The sequence below is a fragment of the Panthera uncia genome (assembly GCF_023721935.1).
Source record: "Panthera uncia isolate 11264 chromosome D3 unlocalized genomic scaffold, Puncia_PCG_1.0 HiC_scaffold_8, whole genome shotgun sequence".
Lineage (NCBI taxonomy): Eukaryota > Metazoa > Chordata > Mammalia > Carnivora > Felidae > Panthera > Panthera uncia.
The window spans coordinates 38,023,342-38,030,566 of NW_026057586.1; positions in this window are offsets into that span (position 1 = coordinate 38,023,342).

Consider the following 7,225-nt stretch of genomic DNA (forward strand, 5'->3'; position numbering starts at 1 on the left):
CTTATCTGAATTTTTAAGTCTGGTTTTTTGAGGTATAATTTAAATACAGTAAACTTGATTTGGACGAAATTTGACAAATGTAAGCAGTCATATAACCACCAACAATCATATTATAATAGAACATTTTATTTGATTTCAAACGTTCCCTTGTGCCCCTTTGAAAGCCATTCCCTTTCCCTGTATCAGTGGTAGCCATTAATTTCTTTCCCTATAGTCTTTACTTTTCTGGGATGTCATATAAATGGAATCATATAGAATGTGGCCACTTGTATCTGGCTTCTTTCACTGACATAATTATCTTAATATTCATCTATATTGTCACATGTGTGTATCACAATTTATTCATCCATTCATCAAGAGATGTACATTTAGGTTGTTTCTAGTTTTTGGTGACTATGAATAAAACTATAAATAGTTGGCACAGGTTTTTGTGTGGATGTTCATTTTATTTCTTTTGAGTAGCTACCTAGGAGTAAAATTATTTCGTGATATGATAAATATATGTTTACCTTTATAAGAACTGCCAAAGTGTTTTCCAAAGAGCTATACCACTTTTTTTGCATTTACACTAGAAATATAAGAGCCCAGTTTCCCTTCATATTCACCAGCACCGGATATTGTCAGTTTTAAAACTTTAGTAATTTTAATAGGTGTGTGATATGTACATATTTTTATTTTGTACTTCCTTGATGACTAATTTTGAGCATATTTCTATTTGCATATTTGCTTTTTTTTTTTAAGTAGGCACCATGCCCAGAGCAGACCCCAACATGACCAACTCATAACCCTGAGATCAAGACCTGAACGGATATCAAGTGTTGGCTGCTTAACCCAGGTGCCTCTATGTGCATATTTTCTATTAATAACTGTTCTTTGGTGACCTATCTGTTTTAATCTTTTGCCCATTTTTATTGAGTTGTGAAAGTTTTTATATATTCTGGATAAAAGTCCTTTGTCAGCTATATGTTTTGCAAATATTTCTTCCCAGCCTACGACTTGTCTTTTTATTTTCTTAAAAGTATTTTGAACAGCAGAAGTTTTTAATTTTGAATATGCAACTTATCAAACTTTCAGCTTTTTTTTTTTTAAACCTGTGCTCTTGTGTCCTTACCTCACCCAAGGTCACAAAAATATTCTTCTGTATTTTTTTTCTAAAATTTTATAGTCTTGGGGTGCTTGGCTGGCTTAGTCAGTAGAGCATGCAACTCTTGATCTTGAGGTCGTGGGTTCAAGCCCTATGTTGGCCTGGAGCTTACTTAAAAAAATAATAAATTGTATTCCATATAAAATAAAATAACTAAATAAAATAAAATTTTTATGGTCTTCAACTTATGATCCTTTTCCAGTTGATTTTTGTATTTTGAGCTATGGGTGTAGATTAATTTTTTTGCACATGCATGTTTATGTTTTCAGTTTGAATAACTATATAACATCTAAATATGCCTGTCTGGGGAAGTCCTGACTGAACTGCAACCTATGTATTGTTTTCCCACAGTCAGAAAACATCACATATCAGCTGTACCCTCTGATGTATTTCTACACCAGCCCTCATTTCATCTACCTAAAACACAATTTTGTTACTTCCTTGCTTGAAAACATTTAGTGAAATAAATAGATTATTTAATAAATGGTGTTGGCACAATTGGATCTTCATTTTTCAGGAAAGTTTATTCAGACTTCTGCATCTTATTATATATACATGCACAATTCTAGATGGATTAATAAATATAAGAGATATAAAACATTAGAAAAAATAAAATTCTTAGAAACTGATAGGAGAAATTTTAATATTCTTGAAACAGAAAGTACTATTTAAGCAAAATATAAAACCCAAAGACAATGAAATAAAAACATTAACAGGGGTGCCTGGGGGGCTCAGTCTGTTGAGTGTCCAACTCTTGATTTTTGCTCAGGTCATGATCTCATGGTTCATTAGTTCAAGCCCTGTGTCCCTCTGTGTGCTAACAGTGTGGAGTCTGCTTGGGATTCCCTCTTTCTCTATCTCTCACTCTTTCTCAAAATAAATAGATAAAAAAAATTTTTTAATTAACAATTTGTGTAGTGTAAAAAGAACTAATTTATATATGACAAAATAAGGAGAGTGAAATATTAAAATGAAATGATATATGGAGAAAGATATTTATTTGCAATATGTAACAGGAATACAGAGTTCCTATCCTTTTAAAAATTGGCATCTTATAAACCTGTAAAAACAGTAAATAAATAAAGGGGGAAAATACCTCTGAAGAAAAATTACAAAGGGCATAAACCATAATTCATAATAAAACAAAGATACAATAAAAATGAAAAGATATGTAACACTAATAATAACCAAGAATTGCAAATTCAAATAGCAATTAGGTGTTTTCAATTATCAGATGAAGAAAGATTAATGTGTTTTATGCTTGATTTTAGTGTTTTAGGGAAGCAAAAATCCTACACATAATTGGAATGCACATTGATATACATTTTTGTAAAGCTGTCTGACAAAATACATCAAAATCTTTAACTCTGTTTAGATCTTTTGTATTATAAATATGTTCACAGAAATTTAATATAAAAAATAATTGAATAAGTGTGAACTTTTTCACAGACATAAAGTTGAAAATAGCCTAATCATTCACCAAAAATTATTAACTAAATAAATTAAGGCACATCAATTCAGTGACATAATTAGCAGCTGTTAAAAAAATAAGGTAAGGTATATTTATATATCTGGTATATATCATACACACATACCCATACATACATACCTACATTTACACACACACACCATATCATTGAATGAAAAAACAGGATACAGTATGGTATATATAGTATGATTATGCCATTTAATATATTATTTGTGTGTGTTCATATCAAAGAGTTAGTGATATTGAGCTTTGGGGAATAGGATTCGGGATAAAAACAAAACTGATATTTAAATAACTTGGGTATTGTTTAAATTCCTTTTATTATGACTGCAGTGATTTTTGTAATATGAATTAGTTATTCATATTAATTTTAGAAAAAATCAAAACAGGAAAAACATACAACACAGGGATAACTACTATTCCTACTGTGCTGAGTTCTCCACTACAATGTTTTTTATGCTTACATATGTGTGTTTAGACACATTTGAGATCATATCATATGGATATATTTTAAAAATTTATTTTTTTAAATTTTTTTTCTTTTTTTTTTTAATTTAAATTCAAATGAGTTAACATACAGTGTAGTCTTGGCTTCAGGAGTAGAGCCCAGTGATTTATCTCTTACATATGACACCCTGTGCTCATCACCCATTTATCCCGTCTCTCCTACCCCCCCCCCACCTCCCGTCCAGCAATTCTCAGTTTGTTCTCTGTATTTAAGAATCTCTTATGGTTTGCCTCCTTCTGTTTTTATCTTATTTTTCCTTCCCTTCCCCTATGTTCATCTGTTGTGTTTCTCAAATTCCACACGTAAGTGAAATCATAAAGTTTATGTCTGAGAGAGAAAGAGAGAGAAAGACAGAAGGGGGAGGTGCAGAGAGAGAGGGAGAAAGAGGATCCCAAGCAGGTTTTGTGCTGTCAGCGCAGAGCCCCCACATGGGGCTTGCACTCACACACCATGAGATCATGACCTGAGCCACAATCAAGAGTCAGATGCTTAACTGATTAAGCCACCCAAGCACCCCTCATACAGGCATATTTAATAACTGGTGTTATTGGGTCTCTTATTCATCAACCTTTGTATGGAAATCTCTGGCTCATATTGCAGGGAAGGTACAAAAAGAAAAGAAACAGTTGAGAAGGGAAGAAATCTGCTCTACAAATACTTTTCATATACCTAATTTATTCATACAGCAAGTATTTATTGAGGGCTTTTTATGTGTCAGGCACCGTTCTAGATGTTACAAGCACATAACAGGCAATCTTCTGTTGTTAATGGAAATAGAAATCGTCAAAATCTGTTTGACATGTGTTAATGTTAGAGTGAATAAAGACATGACTGGTCCTCAGATAATCTAACAAGCACTTAGCACACTAACTATGTTAAAATTCCTTAAATGACTAGGGTTTTTGTTCTCTTGAGTTTAAGGTCACAATCATTTAAATTTCTTCCAGTGAACATTTGCTTGCAAATCCACACCAGCTGAATTAATGAGTAGAAGACAAACGTGTCCTTCAGTGGAAGAGAAGGGACCAATGAAAAACCACATGTAGCCAAGGGGTGAATTCAATGATCACTTTTGTCCCAAGCACGGAGAAGTGGGATGGAGGCAAACACCAGGTGGACAAAACTTCAGAAATGAGTATCAGCGATAACACGGTATGATAAACTGACTCGTCCCTGCTCCTTGCTTTGATATTCTCAATGGCTCCTCTTTCTTGTGTAGAGGAATTGGCTTCCCTGTGACAACCGCGGGTGCTGACAGGATGGATGGAGCCAGAGATCATGGTGACCAGAGAGAGGCCACCATCTAGGAACCAGGCAGGTCCTGGCAGGGGACAGGGCAAGGCAGTAAGAAAAGTAGGAACACGAAATCTCAAGTGTAGACCTGAGACATCAAAAAAAGCAGTAGGCAGTCACTGTCGATGGGATACAGCACTAGGAACTATGTCTCTGGAGCAAAGAAAGGGCTTAGTCGTTAGAACAGAGCATGAGGCTAACGAAACAGAGTTTCTGGCTTGACTCCTTTTTTGTTCCTATTGACAATCTGGTCCCAGGGCTATAGATGGTACTTTACTGTGAAAGTGAATCTTCACCCTATTAAGCTACGGAACCATTAAACAGGGTGGTCACACCTCTCAATGGTACGCAATCCAAGAACTTGTAGGAAACTGGAAACCTATGGTCCTTATAGTCACATCTCTCTACTTGGACTGATTGGACCAATTACCTTAGCTTTTTGAGACTTTTTCTCCCCACATTGTGGTGCCATGGTCCTTTCTCATTCTTTCCACTTTCGTTTCAGATTAAAACGAAAATCATATTGAAAACATCCTGATGGCAGAGATCATTTATTATATTCTGGTATTTGTTGTCAAACAAAAGCTGACAATTACTTCCCCTGTGTGAAGAATTTTAGGTAATCTTGTATCTGTTTATGCGCTTAGGCTGGGTCAGTTAACGAGATAAATTGGACTTAATAGAAAAAGCCTGTTATCGTTCCCAAATACACTACCTGCTGAACCCACGGTCCCCATTCTGTGTGGGGTGTGCTGGGGCACCCCGATGTTATCTTGTGTCCTGCCTTCCTGGCTTTGGGTCATGACTTTGTACACCTTCATCATGTTATTGGTCAAATTCAACTTCCTAAAGGTCAGAGACTCTTCCATTATTTCAAGCTTCCATGCTTTATCCTTGAAAAGAGAAGATGGCGGTCAATCTCTTTTTCCACTTACTCAACTTACCCTTTGGAATTTCTCAGCCGACAATGAAGAAAACTGCATCTGTTGTAAATGGACGGAGCTTAATTGAGGATGTTGGCTTTGTAAGAGAGGGCTATTTGTAAGTATGCAGAAGTCAAATGCCACCTGGGAAGCAGACATCCTTTTTCCAGGGCGGTATTTTTAATTATGTCTTTTCACCTGAGCTCGAGGGCAAACGTTCCATTTTTCTCCCTGCTCATTATTAACAAAACCCAAAAGGACACGGTTTTCTAATTTCATATTTTTAAGTGAATTTAGCATGCAGAGTATTCTGAAATGACATTAGCTATGTAGTTAAGATAATACCTAGGCTCTGGAGTTTCTCCATTTCATACAGATCTTTACCACCTACGCAGGTTGACTGCCCTCTGGTCACAGAGAAAAAGTTAACCGTCCAATCTGTGTGTGTTACTGAAAGCGTGTTCAGTGGCTTGTCGTGATCGTTGTTTGCATGCTACATACGTTTGACACACATGGTAACTGTTATGGGACCCGTACATGTATATAATTTTCAGTGTTGAATTTGTATGGAGAGTGATTTTGTGCAGCATGGAGACTTGTGCACATTTTGAAATTAATTAACCTCGACAAAATTGGATTCGCCAGTCTAGGTTCCTTAATAATATCCTGGCTAACACATTAAATAATAAATGAGAGGGAAATGGAAGTGGTGAGATTCCAAGGAGAGAGAATGAGGATTCAAGCCTCCCGAGTTTTTAATCCCCATCCTGCCAGGGTTGTTCCCCTGTGTGTGAGTCTTCCATCCTTTGCTTTTGTTTTCCTGGCTATAGCCGGAGAGCGAGAGCAAGCTCAGGCAGTGTTGTAGTGAGAGTGAATGAATGCCTAAAATGCGCTTGGAGAGCCTCAAGTAAAACGCACTATGCCGCATGTGGAAATGATTATTAGTTCATTCTTCATGCACTTTTAGTCCTTGCCCTCTAGGCTCGGTCTGCCAGCCAAGGCGCCAATTACTGTCGATGGGGCTGTTGGTTCTTGTGATGTGAACACCTGTCCTCCAGCAAATGAACTGAGATAATACATCCCAATTTACTATGTGTGTCATATACCCTACAAATTGAATCTCTAAAATACACTCTGAGTTGAATAATAAATGACACTGGGTTTAAATGACAGGAAATAGACTCAATACAATTGCTTGGGCATCTGTGTCCACCCAAGCCTTTGTCCACCCAGTCTGCTGCTGAAACGCCAAGCCAGACTTCCCTCTGCATTCTCAGAGCTGACTAAGGGGCCATCTGTATGGGGAAAGTCACTGCAGAATTTCTGGCTTCCCTGGGAGAGCCTCGGGCTGATTAATTCAGTCAAGCCAGGGTTTGGCAGACCCAGCCCCATGCTGCTCAGCAGATAAGACAAAATTGCACCCGGATACAATTCCAGAGGCCCTCCAATTCATATTTCAAGAGACATTCATGAAGTTACGGGATGGACTGCCCCATACAAATTGTTACCCTGAAATCGGAAAGAGAAGATTACCGAATGAAAAAGGGAAGGAAGTCGCAGTGGAAGATAGTGGTTGAGGGAATAAGTTTGGAAGGACATACAAAAGCTAAGCTGTGTGACTTCGGGCAAGTTATAAACTATGATTTCTGTAAATTTCAGTTTCCTCTTCGGTCTCTAGATTAGAACCATACCTAACTGGCTCCCCAGTACATCCCGAAAGCCTGGCACATTATTTGGCCCACGTAGGTGTTGAAAATCAGCTGGACGAATGGTTTTTCTGGACTCCTTGTTACAGCCTGTTACAGCTACTGATGTAACAGCCAGGAGAGGCAGCGGTAGTGGACAGCCATCTGTGTCCACTCGTCCTG